General features: G+C 39.9%; 1 protein-coding gene across 3 annotated transcripts in view; it reads left to right on the top strand.

Moving 5' to 3' along the window:
* The first annotated feature begins 17,830 nt into the window (after positions 1-17,830).
* LOC118206651 (multivesicular body subunit 12B-like) overlaps positions 17,831-19,158 on the top strand; it is a 52,252-nt gene continuing 50,924 nt past the window's right edge. The window contains exon 1 of one of the 3 annotated variants that reach the window (XM_035379585.1): positions 17,831-18,001. The gene's annotated coding sequence lies outside the window, so the exon portion shown is untranslated. Of the gene's footprint in view, positions 18,030-18,067; positions 18,233-19,158 lie in introns of those variants that run through there. The other 2 variants (XM_035379586.1, XM_035379588.1) reach the window with 2 other exon arrangements.

Raw genomic sequence — 19,158 nt, 5'->3', positions numbered from 1 at the left:
TCAACTGAGGAGCAGAGGCTTATTATGTGAAATGCATGAGTTGTCTGCGCGTGAAAGGTACGATCAGCTGGGGCATGCATCAGGGCTGCTGGGAAGGTAATCAATAAGGGATTGTCTCTTGTAGTTTAGCCCGACACGTTTTGACAGTCCCGAAAATTAAACGGGCAGATATTAATAATAATGGAAATCAGCGACTCTTGGGGTGAGTTTGGGTGGGTGTGTGCTTGCGCGTGTATGTGTGTGTGTGTGTGTGTGTGTGTGTGTGTTTGTGTGTATTTGTGTGGGTGTGTTGTAGGGGAGATTAGGGCATTGTTGTCTCTAAAGCACTGTTCAAACTGTATGAGACAACCAACAATTCAAGCAAAACAATGTGCCTTTTGCTCCTAACATATTTGTTCTCGCAGGTGCACATTTCGGGTCTAACAGCAATTATTTCTGTTTTGAATATACATTTTTATAATTGTATTTATTTTTAATTCATGCTTTTTCAGGAGTACCAGATCTGTTTGTATTATTTTAATACTCACTGAAGTTGTAAAACATGCTGTTAAAGCATATATTCATTAACCCAAAATGCACACATACATTTCAACGGCTGAATTTGTTTCCTTATTTCGATCTGTTTATTTGAGTTTGCCAAGCTCCGTTTTTTGAAGAATGTTTGGATGAATAAATTATGAAACACATTTATCAGAGAACGGCTCTAAATCAGAACTGAAATATTGGTGTTGGACTTGGTCCTTTCTTTGATTTGTACATCCATCTTTGTGAAAAGTGATTTTTTTTTTTTTTATTCCCTACTTGTTTCATTTCTGAAGAGCTGTTTGACGCTGTAGCACTTTCCAGTTTGGCTCTTGCGTCGGTCCCATAAAAATGAGATGGCGTCTGAGGAGGGCCGCTCTGTGAGAGTGGCCTGGCCCACTGCAGCCAGGGCTCTTCTGCATCCAAACGCAATCTAGTGGCAATTCTGAACACATGGTGCTGCAACCTAATTCTTCCCCCGTGCTTTATTGCATTTTGTTGTTATTAAAATGGCAACATAAAAAAGCGCTCTCTCTCCCAACTCACAATTTCCGTCATTATAATGTGAAGGGGGGGCGGCTGAGGACAGGCTTTGTCACTAGAGCACAAGATTTTTTATTTTTATTTTTTTTAAGTGGAGTGTGCAGTGGTGTGTTATAGTGGAAGGACCTATTTGAGGACGTGTACCATCTACACACATTGTCAGGATAGCCTTTGTTTCACTTGTGAGACGATAAGAACTCCATTACTCATTTCCACCATTTTAGTGCTTAAGTGTCTGGCTTGTAAAATAAGCCAAAAAGGCATTACGCTGTGGGGGCTCTATGCCAATCAGACAGAAAGACAGTGAGCGCCTAGTATCCATCTGTAGTTTTCATTTTGTGATGAAAAATGCTTCGTTCCAGACCTTTCTTAGCACATGCCAGGGCAGCGAATAAATAGGCCATTTAAAACTGTGGATCTGTCTATTAACTGAGAGAGGCAATGTGGCCATTACTCCACAGGGCTGCGCTGACATGAAGGTTCAGAGTACTTTCTGCTCCTTTTGAATCATTTTTAACAAATATGTTTGAGTTAATAGGGCTTTCTAGAAGGGCTATGAGCCGGGGAAGCAACAACATGGAGGACAGGGCGTGGGATCCACAGTGAAAACTCACCACAGTAAGAGGATCCTCATAAAATCTATTCATGTTTCTTAAATAGGTTTTGCAGTAACTGAAAAAAACGATATTTCTTTTTTACTTTATAACTAATTTACACTACAGTGATTCAGCCGAGATATACAGATAATATCAGAGAGTATAGACATAGACAGTATGTGTGACATATGACATAGCATAGCTTTAATTCACAGTACCAGTGAAATGCCCTTCAACATGTTGCTTATGAGGATGACACATAAACATGAATCTAGAGACAGAGGCTAAGGTCACATGGATATCGTATAAGTTGTTTAAAGGCAGAGCATTTAACCATGAATAACTTTCCATTTTGAAATAACGTTCATATCAAATGACGGGGTTAGCCATCACAGGGTGCTCCGTATGGGACAATGTGACATTCCTCTTGGAAGGACCCCTATAATGAGACTGACTTTAAGCACATAAAAAATGGACTTAGAAGAATGGTAATAAAAACAGAGGGCGAGAGATATCGCTCTACAGCTATCCAATCCCTCTCTCTCTCCATATCTTTTTTTTTTTTTTTTTTTTTTTTTTGTGCCTGCCTTACATATCATTCTTGTGGGAGCTTAAGTAAACAACATTATAGGCAATTTAGAGATGCTGTGTCATAGGTTATTTATGCCCTTATAAAACGCCGGGTCCCAGCGGTGCTCTGCGCCTGCTCGGCTTGCTCTTCAGCAGACCGAGCGCCGCGCGCGGATATGAGTGAACGGAGGGAAATGAGTGACAAAGTCGAGTGAGTGCATGCTGCTTTTCATTGCTCTTAGCTGCACTATCAGCGTGTGTACATCTGTAAATCAGAGGAGGCTGCCAAAAAAAAGAAAAGAAAAAAGTGTGGACTCACGATACCCATATTCATATTATTCTTGTTTCTTATTAAACTAATAATTCAGCTTTTCTCTCTCTCTCTCTCTCTCTCTCTCTCTCTCTCTCTCTCTCTCTCTCTGTCACGCACACGCACATGCACACGCGCACCCTCAAAAGTACATACTCTCACAGGAGAGTTACAGTATTCTCCCGCTCTCCTTCTTACTCGCCCTCTCTCTCCACATTCTCATGCGCAGGGTCACTGGATGTGGGCACCTTACTGGAGCAGCTTGGCTTTCCTGGCAAAGACTTCATAATGAATGATTAGACTAATTGACTGAGAGTTTTCCTTGGGGAGCAGCAGAGGGAGAGCCACTGTCTGTGAGAATGCTGGGAGAAAATTCATGCAGAGGCACTACCCTGGTCAATCTCTGCACTTCAATAATAATAATAATAATAATAATAATAATAATAATAATAATAATAATAATATGTATTATTATTATTATTATTATAAAATTGATATGAAAAGACTCATTTTGTTTCTTCTTCTTATTATTATTATCATTATTATTATTATAAGAATAATTTAGTTTTCTTCCTTCTATTATTTTTATTATTATTATTATTATTATTATTATTGTATCTGTTGAAATGTGCATGCATGTGGGACATAAGCATTGTGGATTTATGGTCAGTACTGCCTCTCTATGAGGCCAGAGTGTTCTCTTATAGGAGGGAAGAGAGACTGTTCTGTGCATTGCAGTAGATGCGCAGGGACATGGCTGAGGTGGGGACTTTATGGGACAGCTGATATATGGCACTGACTGCTGGAATTACGAGGCACATAAGCAGCAGTGGTTTTAATTATCAGAGGATGCCCCACATATCTATCTATCTACCCAGCAAACAATTTTTTGGCTCTCAGAAGAATCCCAGAATGTTATGACAGCTCGGGCGAATGTTCCCAGCGTATACATTTGTCTACTTTTCTGGATTTCCCTTGACGGCTATCGTTAAGTCACGAGGAACACTGTATGAATGGCCTAGGAATCTTATTTTGTTTTTTTTATTCAGTTTCAACTCAGAACTTTCTTTAAAATGTGTACTTCATGCTCTTTGAGGCTTTTCTCCATTTTACACCCAAATTTGGTATGCTAAATCACATTTATTATGACCACTCAGTGCTGCAGCTTTGGCTATTGATTAGGGAAAATGCAAACAAGCATGTGCTCCCCTCCCAGGCATGTGATGTAAGCCACCACTTGTTATCACACCGTAGTCTGCAAGTGGGGCTCACACAGACGTGAGGTGGAGGAGGACACTCTGAAGGTGGACACAGACAGAATATATTATATGCTGTGTGTGTGTGTGTGTGTGTGTGTGTGCGTGCATGCGTGCGTGCGTGTGTGTGTGTAAAGGCCTTTCTGTTTCACAGAGTCTTACTTTAGCTGAACATTCAAAAGTTGTATTCAATAATTAAGTTCTGTGATTAAATAATACATTTTGTTTGTTTTTTGTTTTTCAAGAGCACTCACTAAGTTATCATCTTCACCATTTTTTACTTTCTTCTCAGACCAAACAGCTGCCAAAAACATTTTGAAAATGTTTTCAAGCATGTTGTAATGGTGCTTTCATTGAAAGACCATGAAGCCAGATTTTTGCACATCTGACTTGTCTTAGTGATATTGCAAAGATTTCTTGTTTTGTCCAAGGTTGGGGCTCCCAAATGTGCGGGCCAATAGATTTATGCAAACTTATGTATCCCTTTCAAGAAGGCATTTTGGAATTATTTTAGCTTGATTTCAACTGACATAGACTGTAAACATTTGTGCTGTATCATCATTCATCTCATAAACATAATTTCAAACATACTGTGATTTGGCCTGTTACAGCAATGTCACTTTTCATCTGGATAGACTCTATTGTATGTCAGTAGGAATTTCCAACACGTTGTGTCTATATTATGCTTCTGAAGTTGGTAGTACTGCTTATAAGGGTTTTACATAATTATTGCATTCCAATGGCAGTCCGCATTTAACATATATTTATTACATAAACCTATTTACATAAATTCAATATTTCAAATATGAATATTGAATGTGCTACAAATATTGCATTTTCATAACATTTTTCAAAAATAAATCCCTTTCTGTTAGTTATCCTACTGTGTGTGTGTGTGTGTGTGTGTGTTTGTGTGTGTGTACACTATACACCATAAAATCAGCACTGACATGAATTATCTGAAGAAATGATTAACTTTGATGTGCTGACTCCAGTTCAAGTCAGTAGTAAAATATAGGCCTAAGCCAGAGACAGGGCAGTGGAAAGAAGAATCCAGAGGAGAGAGGGAGAGAACAGATGGTAGGGTCTGTCTCAGGTTTATGTGGAAGTCAGCGCTTTTTTTCACTTTTGCATTTAGAGGTGTCTGAGGTTCACACTGGAGCCAGACACTGCAATATTAATGACTGCCATTGCAGTACAGGGCACTTTAGCACAACACATTGTGGGGCTTAACACGAAAGCCTACCCCCTACCCCCGTTCAAAAAATATCACACCACTGCAGCATCCTTTACTATAATAAACAGCTGTGACTGGTTAGAAACCGGAAACCGAGAGCTTGCATGCATGTCTGATCTTTTTCTGTAGAATTTCACTGTAGGTTCACACCTTGGTACGTATGGAACACGTGATATCTCTGGGTCTCTTTGGCTTGTCCTTCCTCAATAAAAACAAACAAAACAAACAAAAAAAACCACATAGAAACTGGACTGTCTTGAGACTATTGAAAAGGCCAAAAGACGTTCTGCCCAAGAGTGTGTGAGAAATGTTAGACATGTTCATGAAAACATGTTTGTACATATTCGATTCAGACACCAGGTAATGTAATCAAATATTCTAACACCTGCTACAAATAGGTTTTACTTTTTGAAAGCTCTTGTTTTCTACGCTGCTAATGTGCAGATTTAGTGTCATGCACAAACTAAGTTGTGTGCACTTTGAATTTCTGTCTCTAAGGTTACCCAGGCAGACTGCTTCTATGCTGTCAACACTATGGGACTGAAACTGTGGAAAAGCTCTGATGACAATCGAGCCTTGACTTGTTTCCACAAATAGCACATTTCTATCTGTGAAAAATTACTCCAGTGCGGTTGAAACATGTATTGCGTGCTCGTATCATGTGAGAAAAACCCTGTCACATTAGATACTCAGAATAGCACTAGATTACTGGTAAAATGATGTAAATACAATTAGTATTTCTTTGAGTTTTATTACAGCTCTAATGTTATAAAAAATACATTTAAACTGATGAGCAAATATAGACTGTAATTCACAAAATAGAGGACAATTAATACATACAAAGAAAACAATTAGAAAATGTAGAGGGCAATTCAGGAGTACAGAACCTTTAAGAAAAAGCAATAATTGGTGATCTGCAAATATGTAACGTGAATATACAAATATCTAATGACTTTCAAGTAAATTAATAAATAACATGTTTTTCTAATATCATTTCTAGTATATTAGCCATCCTCTCGCCCAATTTTGTTTGTGACTCACATTTTGCAGATTCAATTACATTTTTAGAAGGGCCGCGTGGTTTATTTACCAGAACATGACTTACCAAACCCAAAAATACAAAGCTCTTTGGTCACAAATGTTAGTACAAAGAAAAGAAGCAAAAGTATTGGGTAGGGTTTTTTCCCCTTGTTAATTAGCCAATTAGAGCAGTCTAGCCATTCTGATTATCTACAGAAGTTTCTTACTGTCAGGCCAGTCAAGTTGTTTCAGACCAGCCAATAAAATAGGCACATCCACCTGTCAGTCACTGCACACACAGTACAGCTTAGTATCCTGTGATCCAAAGGGTCATTGTTGTGGGCATGTTTATCATTATAAACATGATTAAAGCACTGTAGTGTTGATAAGACCCCAACACTACTCTGTAGATTTAAAGTTAGAAACTAAACATGTTTGTAATTGGAAGAAAACACACACTGAACGCATATTCATCCACTAATAAAGATATCAATCCATTGAGGTTGAAAACAGCTTAAAACAGGTAGATGTCTAATTCACTAACTACCTTGCTATCTATATTTTACCCTTTTGAGGTTGCAAGTTATGAAAGTCACTTTAGGATGCTATTTAGCTAGCTATTTAAATTGACAGTGTATGGAAGAAGCAACCTGCTACTCCAAAGGCAACTTCCAGTCCAAATTCACATACTGTATGATTGGCTTTTTTCACATGCGGATGACAATTCCCACATGTAAAACCAAAACATGTGACGTGAAGTTATGTAAAATTTTCATATGTGACTGAATTTTTCAAATGTGAACTAGCATAGGTTATCTGTTCCCACTCTCATCTTATAAATGGTATTATTTTTATAGCTCACATGTGTACTCATAATGTGTTGGGTGTTCACATGTGATTTTTTTGTAAAGGTACTAGCTCGAACTGTTTAGGAGGATGTGCCTATGTAGAGGGCTGGTCTGTAATGGCTTGATTTGGTCAGTAAGTGACTCCTCTCATTAGCCAGGATAAACTCCAACCACCGACTTGTAAGAATGGATCGTAGTACTTCCATTTGCCTCCAGATATACATGCGCTTCTTCAGTGAAAATGTAGCAAATTACCACCAAAAACAACAGCCGTTCTCAAAGTCAATTGGGAAATTGAGAAAAACAACCCCAGCAAATTCCTCGTCACAAATGTCAATGGGGCAAGGAGCAACTAATATGCAAATGTTTACGTATTGTGACTTATATTTATAAAGCTTTATTTTTGTGAATTATGCTCTACATTTGTGAATTGCATTTTAAATTTGAAAATGGTGTTATTAAAATGGTGATATTAGGTCACTGCAAGGAAATAAATAATCAAAGAGTCTTCAGTTATCAATGTTTCTCTGCAAAACTCATTGAACGTAAGTAGGAAAATATCCAAATGTATGTGTTGAAATGCTATTAATGAGAAAAATTCCAGGTACAATAATCCAAAACTTCCACTATTCAAGGATTCTGATTTAAATTCTGGTTTGTTTCAAATTTCACATACTGTCCGTATAAAAAATGTTTAGCACTGTCATTCATTTTCATTAAAGTATAAAAGGTCAATACCATTTATTTGACATATGTTTGTGGATGTAAGTACAATTACTGAATGTAGCAACTGTGGTGGCACAATATCATTTGCAGAGGGGACATGGTTCATCTAAGAGCCATAGAAGTCATTCCTTAATTTTTCTGTAACAAATGTAAGATTCATGGGGATTTTAGTTTTGTTTTTTATTCATCATCAAGAATTTATTTATAACTGAAAAAATTCATTGTTTACAAATTTCAAAAATGTGTATACTTAGTTTCATTACTCAAATGTAAAATGTCTCCCTTGTTATGAGCAAGGGTGTGTGGAACAACGGTGCTGTACAGTCTGATATAACGCTGATGCTAGGCACAGGCAGGAGAAATTGGTTGTAGCATATTACGCAGTTTTTTTATTTATTTTATTTCTTTAGCAGGACTGCAGTGGCATCCTAGAGACAGGGTTAAGTGCCAGCTGTATCCCTTGACGTTGATAGAGTCACATTGCCCGGCATATTCAGTAGCTGGAGTCACTCAGAACAACTCTTATATCGGAGGAGAAAGCGGGGGAAAAAACGCAGCTGACATGTTGGCGAGCATTGTGACAAACGCTTACTAGAAAATAATAAAGTGGCAAAATAATTCCGTATCGGACACACTTACCAGAGCAGAAAGAGTCGGAAAGGGAAGACAACATCTTGTGTCATCTATCTTCCTTAAATACCGAAGCTGCGACAAAGTGGAAGGAGAAATTATGATAAATGATAAGATATATTTAGTCAATACCTGTATTTCTTTGTTTTTTTTTTCCCCCAACACCCCCCTCCCAGTTTTTCCATTAACTGCGTTCATTATGTAAGAAAGCTACCCCCGAACCTCTCAAAGGAAAAATGTTTTTTTTTTTTTTAAATACACAGAGTACCTCTTTTTCATAAGTCTATCAAATTAGCACTTCATTTAAATAAGGCTCATAATTGAGGCCCATATTGCGGCTGAAATGAATATGGACACCTGATAGGTCAGTGCAGCAGTCCCCATCACTGAGACAAATGGCCAAATGGGCTTTCGGGAGTCCTGCCTCTCATTTACAAGGATTTCTTCTAAGCCCAGCCCTCTGATGGCGGAGGCTGGTGGCTGTGCATAAGCGCAATGCCATCATTTATTTTACTGCCTCATTTGAATATGATGAATATCGAGTCGTCTGCGTGTTCACAACAACCAAATAATCATGGATACCACTGTGTTTTTTTTTTTTGTTTTGTTTTTTTTTGCCGCAGTGAATCCCATTTTACAATGCTTTTTTTTTTTACTCTTCTCCTTTTTTTCTTTGACAAGCTGCAATGAACAATGTGTGTGTATTAACCTTTGATACAGCAAAGGCTTTGTTGGCCACCTAGTACATATTTTGTAAGTGAATTGCATGATGTTTTACTTTAAAGCATTATGTAGCAGTGAAGGGGAATGCTTTTTTTAAAGTAATGAAGGCCATTTTGCTTCTCATAGATTCACATATAAAATTATATTATCTAGTTGCTCAGCAGAAATGCTAATCCAGGGAAACACAGTCAGTTAAATATTGCTCATTTATGCAGTCAGACATTTGATGGACGTTAAGTATCCCAGGTTGAGTAGCTGTCTCAATGGTTTAAAAGCCATGTCCTTCTTGGGGTTCAAAGTACAAACCTCTCTGTTCTTTAGCCACAGTACTGCACACGTGGATGTTGGCGATCCAGTTTTGGGGGTTTGAGCATTTGCTTGTTTCCATGGGCGTATTTTTGGCTACATGGTCTTGTGTTTAGGAGACCAGAAGTTGACGGTTGGAATCCCTAGGGCAGGCACTGCTGTTGTGGCTCTGGGCAAAGGGTATTTGATGTGAGTTGCTTCACTGAATAGTCAGCTATGTGTAATTGGATATGTTACCTGGGATGCTACCTGGGAGGATGTTAATCTTGAGTATGCCACTGTTGGCAACGGTGGCTGTCGAGGGACATGAAGTCACTCCAGGATGAGGGAGCTGGCAGATGAGTGCATGCTGCAGTCTGGCACTGCAAACCAGCCCCTGGGAGGCATCTACAGACATGACCACGTAATACTAATAATGGGCTTAATATTGTGCCGACTGTATGTGTATGAACCGGCCGTAATGTCAAAATCAATCGTGTACTTGCTGACACCTTCCGAAAATGGAGCAGCATATCCCAGAAAAGGAGCAGCGTCTCCCAGAAAAGGAGCATCTCTCAGGACGCAGCAGTATGAGCAGCTGACTGGATGGGGTCAGGTTTCCCCAGTGCTGCTCAGCCTTAAATGCTGAAGAGCTCATATTGAGCACTCCAGTGCCCACAGTCACACCGCCTCTCTGAGCAGTCAGAGTAATGCAGATTAGAGTCGGCCTGCTTCACTTTACAATCCTGCTCTGGTTGAAAGGCACCATCTTTTTTATGATTGTCTGAGATGCTCGGGGAATTTGAGACCATATGCCTGTTTTGGAAACCCCCAAAATGATGCACTAATAGAAGCCATGTAATGCCCCTGTTAGCCGTGAATCCGGCTGTTTTTTTCAGTATAGTCAATGGGCAGAACAAACGACGGGTCTTTACTAAGTATGTAAATGACTCTGCCGAATTTTAGGGGAGCTGAGCAGACCTATCTGCAGGCACCGAGCCTGCTTTCGAAGACCGGGAGGCAGGTGATGCTCCCGCTTCCATTTTTCGCTATTTCTTTTTTTTTTTTGCAAGCCGTGGAGATCGCGTGGCCTATTCATAATCGTATAGCGACCACACAGCAACAGGTAGCGGTAATGGCCGGGCATTAGCGTGGCATATCCCCAACCACAGGGGGAGAGGATTAAGCAAACAGGAGAAGGGCTAGATGGAGACAGAGTGAGGCAAGGGGGTAAAAACGATAGCACTGTCCAAAGAAACATTTGCGGTGCCGATATCGAACACCGTCGTCGGGTTACTATTTATCTCACGCCAGCCAAGTTGGCACGCACATCTGGCGCGGGGTACTTAGTGCAATTATTTATGATTTCCTCCAAGATTTAAAAGCTCTTCGCCCGGCCTTGTAATGCAGTAACTGATTGCGCTGCTAATGTAATTAAGGAGAGATTATGATGTCCACGTGGCGCACCAGATGGTGGCATTCACAGCGATGGAGGAAGGCACAACTGGCACACCGCTGCACAAGGGCAGTGAGGCGCAGTCAGTCGAAGCAGACCAGACTCCCTGCCAGACGGGACCGGGGAGAGGGGGAGGGGGTGGGGGGGAGGAGCGGGGGGCGATGGGTGAAAGGAGGTGGGGGCACACAGGCAGAGGATGACCTCCTCCCATGTGACAGTATCTAGTCGCCGTTGAGGTTTTGGCCTGTGGGGGTGTGGGGGGGGGGGGGGTGGTCGAGGTGGGGGAGGTGAGGGAGGCGGGTGGCAGAGTGGAGAAACTGTGCTGCTTTCTTTGGTGTAATATTCATGTGGAGGGGGAGTAATCTCGCCATTTACTGAGGAGCAATACATAGCCTGGCGAGGTCAAGAAGGGTGAATGGTGTCTTTTTCTCTGGAAAGAAAGAGCAAACGCTCCCTTTGTTAATGCTGCATAGACACAAAGATTCCACCATTCCTTTTAGCCTGTAGTCAGGCGTTCACACACCTTGACTATAGATGGACCCCCTCAGTCACTTACCATGGTCAAAAGAAATCGCTTGACTTCTATACATTGTCGGCGCATAATCTTGTTACTATTGGCAAGCGGTTGTTGAATACGCTGGGAAAAGGAGACAGCTGAAGGCCCTGAATGGATGGATCCAGAAAGCACTTATCGCTGCTCTATGCACAACTGGGAAACACTGGCATCAGATGGCTCTCCACGCAGCAATATTTAGGAAAAAAATGGGCTTTGACATGGGCTTGTTCATGACCAGTCCTCCTCTGTTCCCATTAAAATTGTCTTTAAGCATTAGTTCATGTCACAGTTGAGATCTTAAAGTCTTATCTAATGCTAGAAGTGTCAAAAGAAGGGGCTTTTGGGCTTAATAACTGTGAATCACTTACCAAACAGGGCATCGGTCACAATGATTGCCTCCCATATCCTTCTGCATTATGGGCTGTGTGTTGGTTTTATGGATGTTGCCATTATTGTCAATTGCTTTAGCGGACGCCCTTAAACGAATTATGGAATATCCTGTATCATATGTATACAGATTTCTTTAATAATGTGTTTCTTATGATTGCCCTTGTTGTCATCTGACCCTTAATCTGCATTCTGTAATATTGCATATTTCTCTACGGCAACAGCCGGAAACTTCTCTGTCATTTATTTCCATAATGTACAGCAATCAGTTTTCCTGACCTTTTACAAGACGGTTGGCACTCCCCATAATTTCTTAATATCGCATTGTATTATACTATACGTATTATTTGTACAGATGCATTTTTTGTATGGGGCTGGATGTGTGTGTGTGTGTGTGTGTGTGTATATATATATACATTTTATTATTATTATTATTATTATTATTATTATTTCGTCATGTAATTTCAGTTTGTTTCCTCTTCACATTGCAGTTATAAAAGTATAATAATTTACCCTTGAGAAATGTATCTGTAAAACAACCAATCATGAAATGAAAGTCGCTTGGAAGACCACGTTGTCTTCCAGTTCATTCCTGTGTGTGTCATTGTTTGTAATAAAACTCTCTCTAAGGATTAAATTACTGTCCTTGAGATTTGTAGAAAATAAGGGATTGTGTGTGTGTGTGTCTGTCTGTCTTTGAGAAAATAGTATAAAAAATATATCCAACGTTAATATTAATCCAACATTAATATTCAACAGACTAATGGGATGCATCTCTAAATTTAGGCTATTTTATTTTCCTGTAAAGACGGTAAGAAGTAAGAAGTTCAGTATTTTTAGTGCCATGAAAACAGATGGCTTTTTTAAGAAAAGAAAAGAAAGAAAAAAGATTTAATCACGTTTGGCAAAGCCATCACATTTGCAGAAAGGGAGAGAAAGCTTGGGGGATTTGTCAGTGAAGGCAACGTTGAGCTAACCCAAACTGACCTTTAATTACAGGCAGAAAAGCATGGATATTATATTGCGGCGCTCAGCTCAATCCTTTGGGGGCAGTAAGGGTGGGCTTCTCAAAACATGTTATTATAAGCTATTCAGGAGACATGGGGGTTCTTTATGTGCAGTTGGAAGAGGAAGGAAAAGGAATCATATTTGAAATGAGAACCGCAGATTTGCACTCTTCAGCCAGTAATGGGTTTGCTGTGGTGATGAGGGCATTGCACCGCCGTAGATTTCCCAGGTTGAGATAAGGATATTATTACTCTGTGTGGTAACAAAGAAATCTCCATCTCGGAAGTCCCCAGACTAGTGTCAGTAAATTAGAAAACACAGTCGATGACCTTTCCTCAAACCGTACAGAGAGTGAAGCTTTCCCTTTTAATCACAGGGCAAAACTATTGCTGCGTTTCTTTGGAGCATTGCAGAGAAGCCATAGCCGCGGAGATCCACCGATATCTGTTGCAGCAGTCAGGCAGCCTGTTTGTTTGTGTCATATCCTTAATTTAAATAGTGCCTTCAGTTGGTTTAGAATATGTTGCTTTTACAGTTAAGCTAACCAAACCTATTTTATATTGGTCATTAATGGAAAAATAGAAGAACTAATCATAATAATTGTTATTATTATTATTATTCTTATTATTATTATTTTCACAATGACATCAAGAGCATATGTTTGCATAGCTAATATACCTCATGAATTATACCCAAAGCTGAAACTGAAACTATATTTGCATGTGACACAGAAAGGGGCAAGGATCCCATTTACAGGAGTATCAAACATAAGCAGCGTACGCAAAGAGAGACTGGCTATAATTAACCTGTCCCCTTCCTGCGCCATCTGCAAAGCCCGCCATTCTTTCTGCGTGCGTGCGGCAATGGGCTCCGTCCCCACAGGAATCCGCCCCCGGCGTCATCCATCTTTCCCAGAATCCTCAGCGTGCGACGCGGCCCCGCGTCGAAGACGCTCGGCGGCTGAGGCCCGTAACGCGGCGATGATGGTTTTCACAGCCGGGAGTGCGATGCTGATATCGGCGTCTTTCTCGCTGAGCATTTCACCACCTTTTCCATAATTAGACCATTACTTTCGCAGGTGGGACACTTCTCTGCTTGGTACGTGGCCCTTATGTCACTCCCTCCCACACTTCCCACCACATTTTGGCAGCTGCGGGTTTATTTTATCAACTCTGATCACACTTGGCCTAGCTGCAAATTCTAACTTAAGTGTGAGCTTCTGGTTTTGTCATCTTTTCTGTCAAAACTGCTAAAACAGAGGTCAGGATATGTCACATGACAAAACAGAAAAACTATCTATCTATATTTATATATATGCACAAATTATAATTATACATTCATATATTATATAGAACACATTTTTTATGCATTATAAATTCCATGGGCTCCATTTTTACTTTTTAATTTTATTATTTTTGTCAAAAATGTATCAAAACAATGAACAGACAGAAGACAATGAAGAATGAAACTGCACTGAAAAAAAATTATCTGATGCTCTTCCTTTTAAGTGGTAAGAAACTATAAGAATCCTAAGAGGAGATAAGTAATTTCTCTGTTCACTTCATGCTTGGACCAGGAACTTTGGGATCCACTTCGTTTAATGAAGTGGTTGACTCGCGCACATACCTTCCGCTTCTCGGAGCTTTCTCAAGACCAACCGACGACCATCAGCCCTGAGGATGCACAGGACCCGAGCGCTGCCATTATTCTCTGAGTGACGCACGTGCACCACAGCTCCTCCGTTCCTCTAATCTATGGCCATTGATTCATTGTCAGTTTGTCATGAATGACGATGACCGCGTGAGGTCTCATTACCTTATTACCTTCATTAAATCTTATTTAGCTCCTGTATGTTTGATCTCATTGTCATTGTCGTTATTAATTCCGATAGGACGTTAGCCCCGGTAACAGATGCTCCTACTGTACTTTTCGCTACCAACAACATTGCTCTCTGCACTGTTCTAAACTTGTTTCGAGCAATGACAGGCCAGAATCAATCAGGATTACAGCCCTCTGCGCATGGCACTACAGATGCAGATTGATGCGTTCTTATATCATGCAATTGGCTGTAGCGCAATCTGTTCCGTTTCACTGTGTCCTAGAGTATACGCGCGTTTCAGCTGACATCGTTACGAATTTTTCATCTCGGAAAAGCGCGCAGATGGAATTACGCGTCCGCGCGTTTCCTCCCCTGACTTGAGGAGCAGTTCTCCGAGCACAGAATGGGGCGAGGGGATCAATGTGACCATGAGAAGAAATTAAAACCTGCTAAATTTCTCCATAGCTGCGCAACATGACAGGGAGACACTGGAGACCACATGGCCCAGCACGAAATCATTAAACCTTAACGAGAAAATGTCAGCCCGCAACACACCTACTTGTTTATTATTCTTGATACAATTATTAAGCGCTAAGCACTCTGGCAGGGGTATTTCCTGTTTGCTGGTACAATGGGAAACCGTTTCTCCTTGAGAAGGGTTAGGGCTGGAATATGATGAATACATTAGACAAAGATGCTTTGACCTTGGCTGAGGTTGCTCTACGAACTGAAATATCTCATCTAAGTCCTAAAATATGGAAGAAACTGGCATGACATGTTTTTAGTAGCAGCTTTATTTGCTCCCTAACTTTCATAGTCATACACAGAAAAGAGCTGAATGAAGCTGGAAACTGCTGGAGTCTGAAGCAGTGACATGCGACTGAGCAAGCTTACACTGGGTAGATAACACATCTTAATTCTCATGCATGGAACATGAGACTCATGCATTTTCACCCTGTCTCTCACTCCAGATCTGATCTTGCACTGTTGAAGGTGGATTGCTTATTTTTTTTAAATGTATGCCTATCTTTGTGCAAAACAGTAATTTATGTGACGTACAGTTAGTATTGGCAACAAAAGTGCAATATATAGCAACTACACTGTTGAGAAAATATTTCAATTGATTAAAAAAGGCAGTCGCTCAATACAGAGGTAGCATAATGTTACGCCCCCCTTCCCCAGACCTCAATGTTGAATCTCCACAACAGCCCACACTGCCCCCCCCCCAATCTATAATACTCTCTATATGCCAAATCAGCCACCACCCCCAATTTGCCAAACCACTGTACTTTACAGACCTTAGGATCTCTGAGTGTGGTGTATGCTTTTATATGTACCCCAAGGGGAAGGGATTGCCTGTCTTGTGAGGATGGGAAGATGAATAAATGAGTTTAACCAGGGGTTAGACCATGTCTCCTATAGGGTATTATGTATAAATGGCAGGGCAAGGCAGGATCCAAATTTCTGGTGTCAGGCTGTTTATTATATTACCAACCATCCAAGGCTTTGGGAGATCATCACAACATGATTTATGCAAGCATGTCAGTCTCATTCTGCTGCTCGAACACCACAATTTTCCCAATCTCACAGTTCTTCCTCTATTGATTTTATTTCACACTTTCCTATCAGTCATCATAAAGGTTTCCAGATATATATGTGTGGGTGGATGGATAGATACAGTCATTGGATGGTTTTATGTGATATATTTTTGTATATGCATTTATTATTTTTTCTATCCCTAGTGATGTGTAGGGTTTTGGTAACATTTTATTTGAAGGGTGACTCGTGTAGGAAGCACAATATTTTAATCAGATTTACACAATGCCTATCATAATCTTTCATGCATATTCGCACCTACGGCGAGTGGCATGACCTTGGTTATTTCTGCTCCATGGCCATTCATGTAATTTGTCATATGGTTATGCATATTCATTGATGAATGATGATATTAAGATTTTATGATGATGCTTTGTAGGCTACATAATAGACATTTCAATTGCAATCGATATAATGTCATATCTGTAAATCTAGAATACTGAAAGAAGTCACATCATTTCTATAATTGCACAATTTTGTCTGCAAATAAATGATTGACTTGTATGTTTGTTTACCCATCTGGACTGGACTTTTGCAGCTGTGATATTTAGGGGTGTCAAGTAGCGAAGCGGCTGATACAAAACTGGGATTGTTCTGATTGGTCACAGACTCTGACTATTTAATGTCTGAAAATGAAAAGTTAACAAAATAATTTATCTACTTCAAAGTGTATCACCATACAGCTGCCACAAAGTTAGTGGCGACAACACATAAACAGGAAGTGCTGCGTGCTAATGAGAGAAAACTTTCACAGGTGTATTTAGCTCATGGCCGCTAGTTGTATGCTCTATAGCGCCACCTTCAGGTAAGGCACTGTTGTGCATTTTTACCAGAACTGGCATTCTTTTGCCTAAATTAAAACTGTGGTGTCTACACATTCAGTATAGAGAGTTAAGGGAATACGATTTATATAGTTGTTTAATTTCTGCCGTATGCTGTTTTCCATTTAAAATATTGCATTCCAAGGCCAAAATGAACTCATCCAAGACTGCTGGGCCAATGTTCACAAAATACAGGATTCTGACAGTTTGTGTAGTATGTTGAAGAAAAGTTATCAAAATAATTTTTGTAATTCAATGTGGTCGGCCACAACGCACCTTCAAATTTGTGAATATTTGTGACTATTGGTACAAAATATGTGATGCGTAATCCATAATGCATGCAATCTAAATTATACTTACATTTTCCAAGTTAGTCTGAAGTCCACAAAGCATATTAAGTACAAATAGTTACAGTATGTTCTATAGTGCCACCATCAGATGAAGCGTGTATTTTCCATATTTTTGACTTTTACTCCTCACTTCTTGGCCTACGTTCAAAATCTTTCCATTTAAGATTAATCAGAGTCAGGTTATTTTTGCGTCATCCATTAGGCCTACATCCTGACAAATGATAGGCTACATAAAACGGCAGCTGAGCGTCATTTCTCCAATGTTGTTTGGACCCCGTCAATTGCCCCTTGCGATTATATTTTACATTAGAAATTAAAATAGAAAATGTTTAAAAAGGAAAATATTATTCTCTCGCACATTTCGCTATAGTGATACTTTGATGGAACATTAAGCTTTAGAAATCAAATTATATTCATATGATATGAATTTTAAAAATCAAATAATTTAGTAATGTTGCATACCGTAAAAATACTGTTGAGATCTAGTTTATATTCTAGTGTACAATTTTAATCTGAACTCCTAAGGGAGAAAGGTAGTAATTCCATTTCGACCCCATAGGGGTCTCTCTCAACAACTGTGCTCAACTATATTAGACATTTCAATGGGCGGCTCTTTAATTTTTGATTTCCAAAAAAATAAACAGAAATAGGGATTAAGAATTCTAGGGTGGGTGTGGGATCTACGACTGACAGTGGAAAGAAAGAAAACGAAGAATCAGTAAAATAATCAGAATTTATACTTGTGAGTTTCATTTATTGACTTCACCTGGGTAAGAAACTGAATTAGCTAGCTAACGTTAGCCATTGCTTTCCCTGTTCCTATCTTTCGCGGAGGCTGGCTGCCCACAATCCGCCTTCCTTGCAAGTTCTCTCCGCCACGGCATATACTCGAGTCCGATGCATAACGTTAGCTACTGTTCTGTTTACCACTCAGGTCACGAGAAGCTGCTTTTGTCTAAGGAGGAGAAACAAGGTATCACAAACCGTTAAGTTGATAATAGATAAATGATTCGTCGTCCAAGTATTTAAAGCATTTTTACCTTTAATATTTGTTTTGAGAAGGCTGTCGGGCGTCTCACAGTTTACCTTCAACAACAACCTTAACTGGCTAGCTAGCGCATTATTTTCTAAAACGTTAAATGGACAAAATTATAACTTGCAAGCAAGCTAGCTGTAAAGTTTGAGCCAATATTAACTTTAGATTCTGAGAAGGGTACCTACCAATTATCTTATGGAATGCAACCAAACTAATTGCAGCACTTCAGATTCTGGTTGCTACCAAGCTAGCGAACTCAGCTAGCTTGATTGGCAGTCTCGGCAAAGACAGTCGTTACCATACAAAAACTGGTTAACCTAAACTAGCCGCCAGCTCGCAGGTGTTTCAGGAAACCTTGCATTTGGCTTTCACATTTGTGTCGGTTCAATCGAATGTTTACTGACTACTTACAAAGGCGACTAAGTTATGTAACGTATATGCGAACAGCCTAGCTATATTGCAGCTGAATTAACTTGGCGAATACTACGTTAGCATCTAATCGAACGATGTCTTGTGGCCAGATACAGTTCTAATATTTTCAGTATTGCTTGGGTTACTTGGCTAACGTTAGCTAGTCTACTGTTACCGGAAAAGCGACGTTTAGCCGTGTGCATGTGCTGAGGTTTTGAAGCTAAATTCTGAATCTAATTCAACTAACCAGCTGGGTAACTTTGACAAAATAATAAAAGACGTTGGAATGCATGTGCCGTAACTAGCTGGCTAAGTTGGGTAGCTAGCTATGTATTAACAGCATACTCGACTGTCACTGCAAACGATGTTACTGAAAGTATAATAATGCGATTGATTTTGAAAGTAGAGGCAAGCTCACATGATGGTACTGTAGCTTGTGCTGATAGCATAGA

The sequence above is a fragment of the Anguilla anguilla genome, chromosome 10 (genome assembly GCF_013347855.1).
Source record: "Anguilla anguilla isolate fAngAng1 chromosome 10, fAngAng1.pri, whole genome shotgun sequence".
NCBI classification, from domain to species: domain Eukaryota; kingdom Metazoa; phylum Chordata; class Actinopteri; order Anguilliformes; family Anguillidae; genus Anguilla; species Anguilla anguilla.
This window is presented reverse-complemented; position numbering and strand designations above follow the sequence as displayed.